Source organism: Ixodes scapularis, unplaced genomic scaffold (genome assembly GCF_016920785.2).
Source record: "Ixodes scapularis isolate PalLabHiFi unplaced genomic scaffold, ASM1692078v2 ptg001080l_1__unscaffolded, whole genome shotgun sequence".
Taxonomy (NCBI): Eukaryota; Metazoa; Arthropoda; class Arachnida; order Ixodida; family Ixodidae; genus Ixodes; species Ixodes scapularis.
The window spans coordinates 551,578-566,687 of record NW_024610096.1 but is presented as its reverse complement, the minus strand read 5'-3'; the positions used below and the strand labels follow the sequence as shown (position 1 = coordinate 566,687).

The 15,110-nt window shown below is 50.3% G+C and overlaps 6 non-coding genes across 6 annotated transcripts; all 6 read right to left on the bottom strand.

Moving 5' to 3' along the window:
- Positions 1-1,894: 1,894 nt before the first annotated feature.
- On the bottom strand, positions 1,895-1,966 carry Trnad-guc. The gene has a single exon. It is a non-coding gene; the product is annotated as a tRNA-Asp (tRNA).
- A 94-nt stretch (positions 1,967-2,060) lies between these two features.
- Trnad-guc lies at positions 2,061-2,132 on the bottom strand. Its single transcript has one exon. It is a non-coding gene; the product is annotated as a tRNA-Asp (tRNA).
- Positions 2,133-7,126: 4,994 nt separating this feature from the next.
- Trnad-guc lies at positions 7,127-7,198 on the bottom strand. Its single transcript has one exon. It is a non-coding gene; the product is annotated as a tRNA-Asp (tRNA).
- Positions 7,199-7,291: 93 nt separating this feature from the next.
- On the bottom strand, positions 7,292-7,363 carry Trnad-guc. Its single transcript has one exon. It is a non-coding gene; the product is annotated as a tRNA-Asp (tRNA).
- Positions 7,364-12,419: 5,056 nt separating this feature from the next.
- On the bottom strand, positions 12,420-12,491 carry Trnad-guc. The gene has a single exon. It is a non-coding gene; the product is annotated as a tRNA-Asp (tRNA).
- A 93-nt stretch (positions 12,492-12,584) lies between these two features.
- Positions 12,585-12,656, bottom strand: Trnad-guc. The gene has a single exon. It is a non-coding gene; the product is annotated as a tRNA-Asp (tRNA).
- Between the last annotated feature and the right edge of the window lie 2,454 nt (positions 12,657-15,110).

Sequence of the window (15,110 nt, the reverse complement as noted above, 5' to 3'; positions counted from 1 at the left end):
CATACCTCGCACAGTTAATATACTCGTTAATAGTTTCGAAAAAAACTTTGCGCTCGCGCTCGCGAGTCGGTGCGTAAACACAAATGACACGCCATTCGACGTTAGAAAATGAAAAATCGCAGATAACAAAGCGGCCGAACGCACACGCAAACATAGCCGTCTCAATCACACCTAGTGACCGGCGAATAAACAAACAACAGCCGCCCGAAGTTCCATCGGCGTGCGCCACACAAACGTTAAAAAGAGTTCGAAAAGGTTGCACCATGCGGTCCGTCCGCTCTTGGCTCTCGACCTTTGTCTCCTGAACAGCGATGATATCCAGCTCGTTCTCAGAAAACAGTCGGCTCAGCTGGTATTGCCGGCGCCGGGCTGCAAGCCCGCGGACATTAATCGTTGCCGCTCTTAGAGGCTAATATCACCGCCATTCAGGAGGAGGAGCCACGGACCGCACGGAGCTTACCTCGGCTGGAAAAGGCTGTCTGACACGTCTCTACGATGGTCTGTCGCAGACTCCGACGCTCCGTTCGACCTCCGGTGCACACGCTCACGGGGGAGGCTTAGCCCCCCTTGTGCCATCCGCAGGGATGTTGGGCTTGACTGCGCGACGCCTCCACATGGGTGTCGCTTTAGGGGGCGGCTCCTCTTGCTTCACCGCCGTAGGGTCCGAGGCGTCATCCTCCCGTGTCCTTTTCGCGGCCGCACCGCCCGCAGAGGCATCCGGGTCGGCCATGGTGACATCGGCGGCTGGATCCTCGTTGGCGACGTTGGGGGCGACGTTGGGGGCGACTTCTGCCTCATTGTGCGGTGCAGACGTCTCCACCGCAGGTCTATCCCGCTGCCCCGCTTGCCCTGCCTCGACCGCAAATGGTGTTGTGCCGCTGGTGTTCGGGGCCGCACCGCCTGCAGGTTCAGGGGGCCCGCCCGCCACAGGACTCTCCTTGCCAGTTGAACCCGCACTGGTCTCCTCGGCTTCGGCCTCGTCCATTAGGAGCTCAGATTTTTCCAAGCCACCAACAGGCGCAGCAACCGCCGCGTAAGACCGGACGCACTGGGAGCCCTCGTGGCCGAAGCGACGACAGACGTTACACCTCGGGACGCGGCACTCCTTGCGGATGTGCCCCGTCCGCTGGCAACGGAGGCAGAGCGGGGCCCTGCCAGGCACGACGATGAGGGCCAACTCACCGCTCACCAGCAGCTGGTGCGGGATGTCGTCGAGCGTGACGCCCGCCTTGAGCCTGAGCACCGCCGTGCGTGTCATGGTGCCCACGGTCTGGCAACCGTCGACACGCCACTTTTCCCTGGCCACCTCGAGGACCTTACCGTACGGCGCCAGGGCCGCTCTCACGTCGTCGTCGGTGACGTTGAAAAGGAGCCAATGGAGCTTCACTCGAACGTCCTGGTGGCACGGGTCGACGACGAGGCATCGGCGGCCCTTGACGGTCAGCTCCGGCGTGGCGAGCATCTTCGTTTTGCCCTCGGTGGTCTTGAACGTCGCCGCCCAGACATGGTTCATGCGGTAAGCCCCGAGGGCGGCGACCTCGGGGAGCAAACCGAGGGGAGCCAACGCGTCGCGGAAGTCGTCGACGCGGTACGGCCGCCCCTTCATGTCAGCGTGAAAAAAAACGGTGTTTAAAACAACAGGTCCTGTAGGCAGAGCAGGCAGAATGACTTGATAATCTCCGTTATCGTTAGCCCTGATACCGCGGCCGGCGTGGGCCGCTGACACCGCTCCTTCGGAGCTAGACATCGCACGTCCGTACGCTTCGGCGGCCGGAAATGGAATCCTATACTAACGAGGAGAGACGGGAATAGCTGGATGGGAACTCTACCGCAACCTGGACTTTTCAATAAAGGAAAAAAAAAAAATGTGGGGGTAAAAAAAAAAAAAATTATGCTCCCCGTCGGGGAATCGAACCCCGGTCTCCCGCGTGACAGGCGGGGATACTGACCACTATACTAACGAGGAGAGACGGGAATAGCGGGACGGGAACTCTACCGCAACCTGGACTTTTCAATAAAGGAAAAAAAAAAATGTGGGGGTAAAAAAAAAAAAAATTATGCTCCCCGTCGGGGAATCGAACCCCGGTCTCCCGCGTGACAGGCGGGGATACTGACCACTATACTAACGAGGAGTTTTTTTTTTTTTTTTTTTTTTTTTTTTATTGCCTGTTTTTGCATTTGGTACAGATAAAATGCTAAAACACGTCAATCACTTCTTTGTCGACGTGGTTACATTAAAGTCTCTTGAGGAGAACCAAATCATTCAGGACGTGCCACCAGTCTGGGGGTTCAGGTAGCGCCCGATACACCTCGCGAATGTAGGCCACACTTTCAACAAAGTTTTCTCTGACCGTGCGAACGTTCACGTCCGCATGGCGTACCCCCATCCTCGTCTTCCATATACTGTGAAGGCTGAGTGCCATAAACATGTCGTAGGGAACCCCGCCGTCGTTGTCAACGGGCAGGAAGCGAATTCCCTGCGCTGTTATGGGTAGCTCTTTCTTAAGAGTGCGCTGGAGGATGTCCCAGTGGAAGATGGCATCCCAACATTCAATGAATACATGTTCTATGGTCTCAGGCTTTTTACATAAGAGACAATTGGTAGACCACGGTACAAATACGCCCTTTTCCTCCAGCCATGTCTTAACTGGCAGGACGCCGCAGTGTAATCTAAAGAAAAACGATTTAACGGTGGGTTTTACCGGCATTCTTTTAACTCTTTTCAAAACGTCTAAACCTGAGCTATTGGGGTATAAAGACCTGTACAGGGGGATTGGCAATAAAACATTCACTAAGTCCTTATACAGTTTTTTCCGTGAAACCGAACCCAAATACTCTAAAGAAAAACGCACTTTTAACATCTGGAATGACAGCACCACTTCACGCAAATAACCCCGGACACTCAAACACATGACGTTACTTGACGACACTACGAACTCGGGCAACAAGTTTCTTAATCGCGTTTCAATAACAGTGCGTAAGAAAATATCTTCTTGATCGCGCAGAAACATAAACCTCGATACAATTTGCCGAATAAACAAGTGAGACAAGCCTAGCCCACCACATCGAACTGATCGAAACAAGTTCGTACGAGCTGAGCGCTCCCAGGTTGAACCCCAGATGAAGACTGCGAACACTCTGTGCAGCCTCTGCACGTTGATGCGCGACATGGACAAAAACTGCAACACATACCATATTTTTGCCGTCAGAAAAAGGTTACAAACTGTGGCACGCGCAAACATGGACAAATCCCGGCCCTTCCAATTCTCCGTTTTTGTTCTCACCCTCTCTTTTTCGTCGTTCCAATATGGTTCAGTATCTCGGTAATGCTCTAGCGGCACGCCGAGATACCTCGCAGGCAAGGTTGTCCACTGAACATTTACAAAAACCTTAGGTGTTGTGTCCCAGTTCCCGTGCCAGAACCCTGTGCATTTCCCCCAGTTAATTAAGCTACCTGATTTCGCACAATAAGAAGAAGCAGTGTTGACTACTTCGCGCAAACTGTCTTGGTCAACACAAAAAACGGCAATATCATCCGCGTATGAAAGGACTTTCACCTCGCTAGAGTGCAGTTTAAAACCCCGAATATTATGATTACTAATGAGTCTTAAGCAAAAAGGTTCTAAGTAAATGGCAAAGAGTAGGGGCGACAAAGGGCAACCTTGTCGCACAGAGGACCGAACATCGATTTTTTCGCTTACACTTTTGTTCACAACTAAACATGTAGAGCAACCATGGTACGACATTTTTACACCCTTAATTATTACAGAGCCGACGTTTACATGTTCCAAAATACTAAAAAGCACCTGATGTGACACACGGTCAAAAGCTTTCTCTAGGTCGAGCTGCAACATTGCAACTCGGCCGTCGAGAGCGTCACAACATTCCAAAATGCTTCTTGCAACATGTACATTAGTGCCAATAGTTCGACCCTTTATGCCGCAAGTCTGATGCGACCCTACAAGACATTGGATAACACTCTGTAATCGTGTGGTTAAAACTTTCATGTAGATTTTATAATCTACATTTGCTAAACTTATCGGTCTGTAAGAAGCAACAGACAAAAGCTTAACTGGATCGTCTGACTTCGGAATAAGTACCGTATGTGTTCTTAAAAATGACGGTGGCAATCTATTGTTTTCGTACGCCTCGATTAGCACTTTTTGGAGAACATACGCGGCCTCAGTTTTAAACTCCTTATAAAATTCGGCGCCAAGACCATCTGGTCCGGGTGTTTTTCCAGTGCTGAGGTCGTCGATGGCTATCTGAATTTCCTGAACACTAATCGGTGCCTCTAAACTATCACGGATGTGTTCGTCGAGTTGGGGCATCAAAGATAAAAATTCCGAATCAAAACCCTCCCCTTGTTGTGTGCTCTGCCCGAGAAGATTGCGATAATGCTCGACAAATGCTCGCTCGATTGTTTTCTTATCACGTGTGACTGTGTTATGGCAGCAAATTTCTTTTATCTCATTTCGCTGCGCGTATCTTTTTTCATCGCCCAGCGCACGCTTATTAGGCATTTCGCTCAACCAAAGCTTTTCGGATCGCGCCCTCACAACGGCCCCCCTGTATCTTTCAGCATCGATCACTTCCAATTGATTCTTTATGTTCCTTATTTCCTGTTGAAACTCGCCGGGTTTTAAGCTTTCTTCGATTAGAATGACGTTCAATTGGCGCCTCAGCTCGTTCTCTTTCCTCGTTTTCTGATGGTTTAATATAGTACTTCTTTCTATCGCGTTCATTTTTACCTCTTCTTTCAAAAGTTCCCACCTTACTCCCCACCTTGCTTGTTCACTTTCGTGTAACGTCCTAAAAGACTCTTTGACGGCAGCTCTAAACACTTCGTCCTTCACCAGACTACTGTTTAACTTCCACAGCGACCAATTCCATTTTTTTGCTTTACCTCTGTTACCCAAGGTGAACATAACCATCGCGTGATCACTAAAAGAAACATGCTGAACCGCGTATTGGCTGCATAAGTGAATAAGGTCTAGTGAAATATACGCCCTATCCAGTTGCGCGTGACTATAACCTTGAAAATGTGTGAACTGTACGTTGCCGTTAGACGCGCAGTATCCAACGTCTTCTAAAGCGTTCTTCCCAACGATATCGTTTAAATAAAAAGCACTTTGGTCGTGTAGGCGTACTTGGCCGGAACGATCTTCTAGAGTGCAAACACAATTAAAATCACCCAGAAAAACAATAGCTCTATTACATTCGAGATACGGACTGAGACTTTCAAAAAATTCTTTGCGTTCGCGTTCGCGATTTGGGGCGTATGCACAAATCACGCGCCATTCAACATTTGAATAAGAAAAATCACAAAAAACGAAGCGGCCAAAAGCGCTCGCGCCTACAGCCGTCTCGACAGCGCCAACTGATCTGCGAATAAACAAACAGCACCCTCCCGACGTCCCGACAGCATGAGAAACACAGACATTAAAGAGAGCTCGAAAAGGCTGCACCATACGGTCTGTCTGTTCTTGGCTTTCCACTTTGGTTTCCTGGACGGCGATAATATCTAGCTCGTTGTCCGCAAACAACCTGCTAAGTTGGTATTGCCGCCGCCTCGCCGCTAGCCCGCGTACGTTAATCGTGGCAAAACGTAGGGCTGCCTCTAGGCTGATGGCCATTCAAAGAAAAGACAGACCGTATGGCGCTTACCTCGGACCGTACAGCCTTCGCTCTGTCGCGACGCAGTGGTGGCGACTGACTGCCCGTCGCGCAGACTCCGAGGTCCCAATCGGGCTCTGTCTCACACACTCAAGGGGGTGGCTTGGCCGCCCTCCTCTCGTCCACGGGAATGTTCGGTTTCGGGGTGATGCGCATTCTCCTGATGGGCGCCGTCTTGATGGGCGGCTCCTCCTGGCTTGCCGCGGCGGGGTCTATGCCGCCGTCTTCCCTGGTTCGCTTTGTGGTCAGGCCACTTGCAGAGGCCACGGCGTCGTCCATGGGCACATCTCCGACGGCCTCTGCGTTCCCGTCGTCGTGGGCCTTGGCATGCCTGGTGCTCGGCGCGGTCACTTCGCCGGCCGAACAGTCCCGCAGCGCCGCTTTCAGCGTCGCGTCCGCACCCTGTGCCGTGCCGTCCACGCTCGTCGCCGCGTCGCCCACGGGCGCAGGCGTGGCACCCGGGGACGTGCCTACAGAGCCCGCAGCGGCCTCCTCGGCGTCAGCCTCGTCCATGAGAAGCTCCGATTTCTCGTCGCTCCCCACAGGGGCCGTGGCCGCCGCGTACGTCCGCACGCACTGGGCGCCCTCGTGGCCGAACCGCCGGCAGACGTTGCACCTGGGGACGCGACACTCCTTGCGGATGTGTCCCGTCCGTTGGCATCGCAGGCAGAGAGGGGCCCTACCTGGCACCACGACGAGGGCCAACTCGCCGCCGACCCGCAGCTGGTGTGGGATGTCGTCCACAGTCACGCCTCCCTTGAGACGGAGGACCGCCGTGCGCGTCATTGTGCCGACGCTTCCGCATCCATCGACGCGCCACTTCTCCTTGGCAACTTCGACGACTTTTCCGTACGGAGCCAGAGCTGCCCGCACGTCGTCGTCAGCGACGTTGTAGAGCAGCCAATGCAGTTTGATCCGCACGTCCTGGTTGCTTGGATCGATGACGATGCACCGACGGCCCTTTACGACGAGCTCGGACGCGGCCAGCAACTTCTTTTTGCCCTCCTCGCTTTTGAAGGTCACCGCCCACACATGGTTCATTTGATACGCCCCAAGGGCGATAACCTCGGGCAGTAAGGCGAGACGAACCAGGGCGTCGCGGAACTCTTCGACGCGGTAAGGCCGCCCCTTGATGTCGGCGTGAAGAAAAACAGTATTTAAAACAACTGACCCAGTTGGCAGTGGTGGCAAAACAACGGAGTATTCCTGCGTTCCTTCCTCGGTCCTGTTACCGCGGCCCAATGAGGCCGCTGAAACCGCTCCGACGGAGCTCATGATCGCACGTCCTTTCGCTTCGGCGGCCGGAAGTGGAATCCTATACTAACGAGGAGAGACGGGAATAGCGGGACGGGAACTCTACCGCAACCTGGACTTTTCAATAAAGGAAAAAAAAAATGTGGGGGTAAAAAAAAAAAAAAAAAAAAAAAAAAAAAAAAAAAAAAAATTTATGCTCCCCGTCGGGGAATCGAACCCCGGTCTCCCGCGTGACAGGCGGGGATACTGACCACTATACTAACGAGGAGAGACGGGAATAGCGGGACGGGAACTCTACCGCAACCTGGACTTTTCAATAAAGGAAAAAAAAAAATGTGGGGGTAAAAAAAAAAAAATTATGCTCCCCGTCGGGGAATCGAACCCCGGTCTCCCGCGTGACAGGCGGGGATACTGACCACTATACTAACGAGGATTTTTTTTTTCTTTATTACCGGCTTGGCAGTAAAACATACAATAGTGGACGGGGATTAACGATTAAAAGCGTCCGGCACGCGCTGTCCCGGCGCGATTAGGTTAAAATTCCTTCAGTGCGACCAATCCGTCCAGAGCTGACAGCCAGTCAGGCTGCTCGCTCTGCGCTCTGTACACTTCCCGTAGGTGAACAATACTCTCAATAAAGTAGTCGCGAACTGGACGAGCGTCCACGTCAGCATGGCGAACTGCCATCCTCGATTTCCAAATACTATGCAGGGCCAAGACCATTATCGTGTCATAGGGCACACCCCCGTCCCGTTCGACACAAAGAAACCGGATACCATACGCCGACACTGGGAGGCTCTTTTTCAAAGTACGCTGCATGATATCCCAGTGAAACACTGCGTCCCAGCAATCGAGGAAAATATGGTCTACAGTTTCGGGCTTCCTGCACAAAAGACAATCAACCGACCAGGGCACAAATATACCTCTGTCTTGAAGCCAGGGCTTAACGGGTAGCGTCCCACTATGAAGTTGAAAAAAGAAGGATTACACCGCTGGACGTACTGACATCTTTTTTACCCTTTTGAGCACATCTTGGCCGTGGCCCTCACAGTACATGGAACGGTACAAGGGCACAGGCAAAACACTATCGACAAGATCTTTATACAAGCGCTTCTTTGTGACCTCGCTTAGATACTGAAGCGAGAAGCGTACCTTCAGAAACTGAAAAGATCTAATAACTTCGAGCAAATAACCCCGCGCACTCCGGCACCTTATGCTGCTCGCTGAGACAACAAATTCAGGCAACGTATCACACAATCTAACTTGTAACATAGTCCGCAAAAATTCATCTCTCTGGTCCCGTAGAAAAAGAAATCGAGACACAATCTGCCTAAGAAACAAATGAACCAAACCAAGCCCCCCACTTTTCACAGAGCGAAATAAGTTTGTGCGACTGGTTCGCTCCCATCCCGAGCCCCACACAAAAACCGCGAATACTCTATGCAACTTTTGAATATTGGCCCTAGACATCCACAGTGCCTGGAGAACATACCACACTTTAGCCACAAGGAAAATGTTACACACAGTAGAACGAGCAAAAATTGAGAGATTCAAGCCTCCCCACTTAAGCGTTTTAGCGCGAACCTGCTCAACTTCTTCTCTCCAATACTCAGTCGTATCTTTGTAATGCTGAAGAGGCACTCCGAGGTACTTAACCGGCGAACAAGTCCAGTGCATTCTTTCGAATCCAGCCGGTGTGGTATCCCAACTACCATGCCAGAAGCCCACACATTTGTCCCAATTGATGAGACTCCCAGAAAATTTACAAAATTCAAGGGCGTCCTTAACCACTTCATTTATGCTTTCCTTATCGTCGCAGAACACAGCGATATCATCTGCGTACGAAAGGACCTTTACTTCGCTGTTCAGCAGCCTAAAGCCGCGGATTTTCTCGTTGAATAACAGCTTTAAACAAAAGGGTTCCAGATAAAGAGCGAACAACAAGGGTGATAAAGGACACCCTTGCCTGACAGAGGAGAGAACTTGAAAACTTTCACTAACGCGCTTATTTACAATAATGCTCGCGAAACACTCAGCGTAAGACATTTTAACTCCTTCTAAGAGTACACAGCCAACGTTTACCTGATCTAAAATGCAAAAAAGAACATCGTGTGCTACCCTATCAAAAGCTTTGTCTAAGTCAAGCTGCATCATAGCCACGCGTTTTTCAAATACATCGCAACATTCTAAGATGCTTCTTGCAATGTGTATGTTGGTGACAATCGTTCTCCCCTTAATGCCACATGTTTGATGAGTCCCAACGATGGAGGTTATTACGCCTTGCAGTCTTCTCGCTAAGACTTTCATAAAGATTTTATAGTCCACATTTGTAAGGCTAATTGGTCGATACGACTTAACGGATAGCAGTTTCGCGGGGTCATCACTCTTTGGAATTAGTACTATATGCGTTTGGCGAAAAGATGGGGGCAATACTTTTCTTTCGTATGCTTCCATTATCACGCGGTGCAGGGCTTCGGCCACATCGACTTTGAAAGCCTTGTAGAAAGCTGCACCTAAGCCATCAGGACCAGGCGATTTTCCCGAACCTAGCTCGTCAATTGCCCTTTCTATTTCCCTCACACTGATCGGTGCTTCCAGGCGATCTTTAACGTCGTCGTCTAACTTTGGCATGAGGTTTAAAAAAACGTTATCAAATCCTCTGTCTCTTTGTCTCCGACGTCCCACCAGGTCCCGATAGTAATCTACGAAAGCACGCTCGATTATCTTTCGGTCCCGAGTAACCGTGGTCCAGTACTGTATCTCGTTTATTTCGTTTTGCGTCGCATACCTCTTTTCGTCGCCAAGCGAGCGCTTAGTCGGCGTTTCTCCTAAAAAGATTCGTTCAGCGCGGGCCCTTATCGCAGCCCCTCTGTATCTTTCGATGTCGATAAGCTCTAATTTACTCTTTACTTCTTTTATTTCTTTAATAAACGCACCGGGTCGCGCACTTTCTACGCTTACAAGAAAATCTAGCTTGCACTGTAGTTCCTTTTCCTTTTCTTTTTCCAGACGGCGTAAAATACATGATCTTTCAATCGCGTTGATTTTAACTTCATCTTTAAAATTCTCCCATAGTTCGACAAAACCTCTCGACTCGACAGCAAGCAGGTTTCTAAGACTCTTCTTTACTCCGTCAACGAAAGTTTCATCTTTCAGCATCTTGTCATTGAGTTTCCACAGTTCCCAGCTAAACCGCGATTTTGTTTCTTTTCTCCCAATTGTGAAAGCAACTAAACTGTGGTCACTAAAAGATACGTGCTTGACCTCGTAGTTCTCACACAGAAGAACCAGGCCCTCTGAAACATACGCTCTATCTAATCGCGCGTGACTATCTCGTTGAAAATGCGTGAATTGGGGAACAAAAGAACTAGACAAAAAAAGGCCGACGTCTTCCAGGCCGCACTCTTGCACTAGAGAATTCAACAAAAGAGCGCTCTGATCCCGCACAGGCAAATTACGCACTCTATCTTCAGCGGCGCATACACAATTAAAATCCCCCAACAATGTAACAATTCTTTCAGTATGTAGGTAAAAAGCAACACGCTCAAAAAAAAATCTTCGTTCACACTCCCGATTTGGCGCGTACACGCAGACTACCCGCCACCGGTAGCCAGAAAACGAAAAGTCACAAACAATTAAACGTCCCGTATCGCAAACAACGACGGTTTCTACTAATATGCCTAAAGAATTACGGAGAAAAAGAGCGCAACCCCCAGATGTCCCAACCGCGTGGCATACACATACATTGTATCGTGATTTGAAAGGTTGCACCATGCGGTCCGTTTGCTCTTGGCTTTCCACCTTTGTTTCTTGAACAGCAACTACGTCCAAGTCGTCTTCCAGGAGGAGGCGACTGAGTTGATACTGTCGGCGCCTTGCTGACAGACCTCTCACGTTCAGCGTGGCTACACGAAGAGCTGTTTCAAGCCTTACTGCCATGAATTAGATCAAACGGGCCGCATGGTGCCTAACTTGGCTTTGCTGCAAAGACGAAGTACTAATGAACCGGGTGACTCGCCGGTAGTCAGGATATCCCAAAGAACCCACCGACCGCGTCTGCCAGGTCCTCAACGAACAAACTCGGGGCTCTCGTCCTCTCCAGTGCCGTCCGTCTCGAGCTCGAAACGAGTTGCCGCTCGGAGCCCGGGCCATCACACCTAAGGTGGTGATGTCGCCGTTGGACGTCGCTCTGTCGGAATGTTCGGTTTGGGCTTGAAGCTCACTCGTCGCACCGACGCCGCTTTTGGAGGTGGCTCCTCGGGGAGAACCGCGTTGGTGTTCAGTCCTTTGAAGACGCCTTCCTCGCGAGCCCGCTTGGCGACTGCGCCGCTGGATCTTGCCTCGTCGCCGCTCCAGTCCTCCGGCTCCTTGTTGGGCGTCGCCACAGGCACCGAGCTGCGGGTCATGGATACGTCTTCCGCTGCAGACACGTCACCCGCAGCCCGCGCTTGAGGTGGAGGACGGTTCTCGACGACGCTCCGGATGCCATTCCTGTCCTCGGCACTGTGCGGGGGCAGTGCCTCTGGGAGTAGTGGTCCCCCAGCTCCGTCGGCAGCGTCTTCGGACTCGGTCGCGTCCATCAGGTGCTCGGACGCGTCCTCATTCTCCACGGGCCCCGTAACGGTCGCGTAAGTCCTGACGCACTGGCTTTCCTCGTGGCCAAATCGTCGGCAGAGTGCACAGCGCGGCACACGACACTCACGCCGTATGTGGCCTTTACCACGGCACCGTAGACAAAGCGGCGCCCTGCCCGGAACTACCACAAGAGCCAGGTCCCCGGCGACTCGCAATTGGTGAGGGAGGGCGTCCACCGTGACTCCTGCCTTGAGCCTCAGAGACACCGACCGCGTCGTCGACGACACGCCGGCGCAACCTTGAGCGCGCCACCGGTCCCTGGTGACTTCTGTGACCTTTCCATAGGGCGCCAGGGCCAAATGCACCTCGTCGTCAGGAACGAAGTGAAGCAGCCAGTGGAGCTTCAATCGTGTATCCTGGTTGCTCGGGTCGACCACGATGCACCGGCCCTCCTTGACGCGGAGCTCACCTGCAGCGAGCAGCTTCTTTTTCCCTTCGACATTCCTGAAGGTGACCGCCCACACATGGTTGTATTGGTAGGCTCCCAGGGCAATTACCTCGGAAAACAGCCCCACACCATCCAGGGCGTCGCGGAAATGTTCCAGGCGGTAGGGCCTTCCTCTCACGTCAGCGTGTAAAAAAACGGTATTCAAAACTGTCGTACCTGTAGGAAGTTGTGGCAAAATAACTTGATACTCCTGGGAATCAAATTCCGTGTTCCTGTTACCGCGGCCGTTGGCCGCTGATACCGCTCCGACGGAGCACATGATGACGCGTCCGTTCGCTATCGCGTCCGGAAGTGACCACTATACTAACGAGGAGAGACGGGAATAGCGGGACGGGAACTCTACCGCAACCTGGACTTTTCAATAAAGGAAAAAAAAAATGTGGGGGTAAAAAAAAAAAAAATTATGCTCCCCGTCGGGGAATCGAACCCCGGTCTCCCGCGTGACAGGCGGGGATACTGACCACTATACTAACGAGGAGAGACGGGAATAGCGGGACGGGAACTCTACCGCAACCTGGACTTTTCAATAAAGGAAAAAAAAAAATGTGGGGGTAAAAAAAAAAAAATTATGCTCCCCGTCGGGGAATCGAACCCCGGTCTCCCGCGTGACAGGCGGGGATACTGACCACTATACTAACGAGGAGTTTTTTTTTTTTTTTTTTTTTTTTTTCTTTATTGCCTGTGTTTACATTTGTACAATAGGATATATACAAAGGAGGGTTTAAAAACACGTCAGCCGTAACTTGGCTGCCGTGGTGTCATTAAAATTCTTTTAGACACACCAAACCATCAAGAATGGGCAACCAATCCGGCTGTTCGGGCTGTGCCCGGAACACTTCACGAATGCCGGCAACACTTTCAATAAAATATTCACGCGCCAAGCGGACTGTTTTATCAGCGTGATTTACGCCTACTCTTGTTTTCCATAAACTGTGAAGGCCCAGTAGTAGGATCATATCATAAGGTACGCCATTTACATTCTCTATTGATAAAAACCGTATACCCCTGGCGGTGATCGGGAAATCCTTTTTGAGTGTGCGCTGGAGTATATCCCACAGAAATACAGCGTCCCAGCAGGAAATAAACACGTGTTCTACAGTTTCTGGCTGCTTGCATAAAATACAACACGTAGACCATGGCACGAAAATGCCCTTTTCTTCTAACCATGGCTTTACGGGTAAAACGCCACAATGAAGTTTAAAAAAAAAGGATTTAGCATTAGGCTTTACCGGCATCTTCTTCACTCTCTTTAGAACATCTAGGCCAGGGCCTTCGCAGTATAGGGAACGATAAAGCGGCACAGGCAGCAGAACTTCAACCAAATCTCGATACAATTTTTTCCGTGAAACGGTACTAAGATAATCTAAAGAAAAACGGACCTTCAAGATTCGAAAAGAAAGTAACACTTCTCTCAAATATCCTTGCACTGCAGCACCTGTCCCAGTGGATGACGATACAATGAACTCTGACAAAGCGTTTGGCAGACGAAGTTGAACAACTGTGCGCAAAAAGGCATCCCTCTGATCGCGTAAAAACATGAAGCGTGAAACAATCTGACGTATGAACAAATGGGACAACCCCAAACCACCACTTCGCACCGACCTAAATAAATTCGTTCGAGCAGAACGCTCCCATGTCGAAGACCAAATAAAAACGGCCAACACCCTATGCAGCTTTTGCACATTCATACGTGACATACACAACACTTGCAATATATACCAGACTTTTGATATTAAAAACAAATTACACACGGTCGAACGCGCAAACATAGATAAATCCCTACCCCTCCACCCTTCCGCCTTTAATCTAACATTTTCGGTTTCTTCGTTCCAATAACTTGTGGTGTCCTGGTAATGTTCTAAAGGTACTCCGAGATACTTCGTGGGTAAAGTCTTCCACCTAATGTTCATGAACACTTCTGGCTTACTTGACCAGTCACCGTGCCAAAAACCAACGCATTTATCAAAGTTCACCACGCTACCAGTTTGCACACAAAAGGAAGAAACCACATTTATCACTTCACGTACGCTGTCTCGATCAACACAAATAACAGCGACATCATCCGCGTAGGAGAGAACCTTTACTTCACTCGACTGCAATTTATAACCACGAATATTACTATTATGAATAAGCTTTAAACAAAAGGGCTCTAAGTAAAGCGCGAACAGTAGTGGCGAAAGCGGGCAACCTTGCCTTACAGAAGTCCTAACTTTGATACCTTCGGTGACTCCCTTATTTACAATCAAACTAGTCGTGCAATTTGTATACGCCATCTTTACGCCCTCGCGAATGACAGAGCCTACGTTCGCATGCTCTAGAACACTAAAAAGTACCTCATGCGAAACGCGATCGAACGCTTTTTCTAGGTCGAGCTGCAGCACCGCCACTCGTCCAGAAAAAGCATCACAGCACTCTAGCACAGATCTGACCACGTGAATATTTGTAGCGATGGTGCGCCCTTTAATACCGCACGTCTGGTGTGGTCCCACGAGACACTGAATCACGGATTGCAACCGTCTAGCCAGAACTTTCATAAAAACTTTGTAATCCACATTGGTTAAACTAATTGGTCTATACGCTGATACAGACAGAAGCTTTACTGGATCTTCAGACTTGGGAATTAGCACAGTGTGCGCCCTTAAAAACGAGGGCGGCAACAAGTGAAACTCGTAGGCCTCGGCCAAAACCTTATGCAGTGCAGCTGCTACCTCAGTTTTAAAAGTTTCATAGAAAACTGCGCCAAGGCCATCAGGCCCGGGCGTCTTGCCGGGACTTAATTCGTCAATAGCTTTTTCAATTTCTCCAATACTGATTGGCACTTCCAAGCTTTCGCAAGCCTGCTGATCCAGTTGCGGCATCGATGACAAAAAACACGTTTTATAACCAGTATCTAAAGGGGGACTGTTCCCTAGCAGATTGCGATAATGTTCTACAAACGCTTTTTCAATCACATTCTTATCGCGGGTTAGAGTGGCGCCGTAACTTATCTCTTTGATTTCGTTGCGTTTTGCATATCTTTTTTCGTCGCTAAGCGAGCGCTTCGTCGGGTTTTCTCCCATCAAATACTTTTCACTACGCGCCCGCACAATAGCCCCTC